Below are 418 nucleotides of genomic sequence, written 5' to 3'. Positions count from 1 at the left end.
AAAAGATTTTTTTTTTTTTGAAATACTATTTTTGAAATCGACCATCGCATATATACATAAGTGCAAATATTTTTCGTCTGCTCGCTTAAAAATTGCGTATAAGGGTTAATTTAGTCTAAAGTCTGGATTCACAAGAAACATTGTAGCAGGCTACTCGAGAAAGGATGGGCAGATATGGAGCACGGATTAGAGAGGATCAGCGAGATGATATAATAACAAGAGGAAAAGACAACACTGACCGAAACATGAGGTAATGAATGTAGACGAATGAATATTTAAAGAAATTTAAAATATGAATACTATAAAAATGCAAATCATACATTCTTTCTTAAATAGGTGCTCTTAAATTTTTTCCTTCCGAGGAAATTACACGGGTCCTACTAGTATACACACACACAAACACACACACACACACACA

The sequence above is a fragment of the Octopus bimaculoides genome, chromosome 3 (genome assembly GCF_001194135.2).
Source record: "Octopus bimaculoides isolate UCB-OBI-ISO-001 chromosome 3, ASM119413v2, whole genome shotgun sequence".
NCBI classification, from domain to species: domain Eukaryota; kingdom Metazoa; phylum Mollusca; class Cephalopoda; order Octopoda; family Octopodidae; genus Octopus; species Octopus bimaculoides.
The sequence above is the reverse complement of the archived record's forward strand: the minus strand, read 5'-3'. Positions refer to the sequence as shown.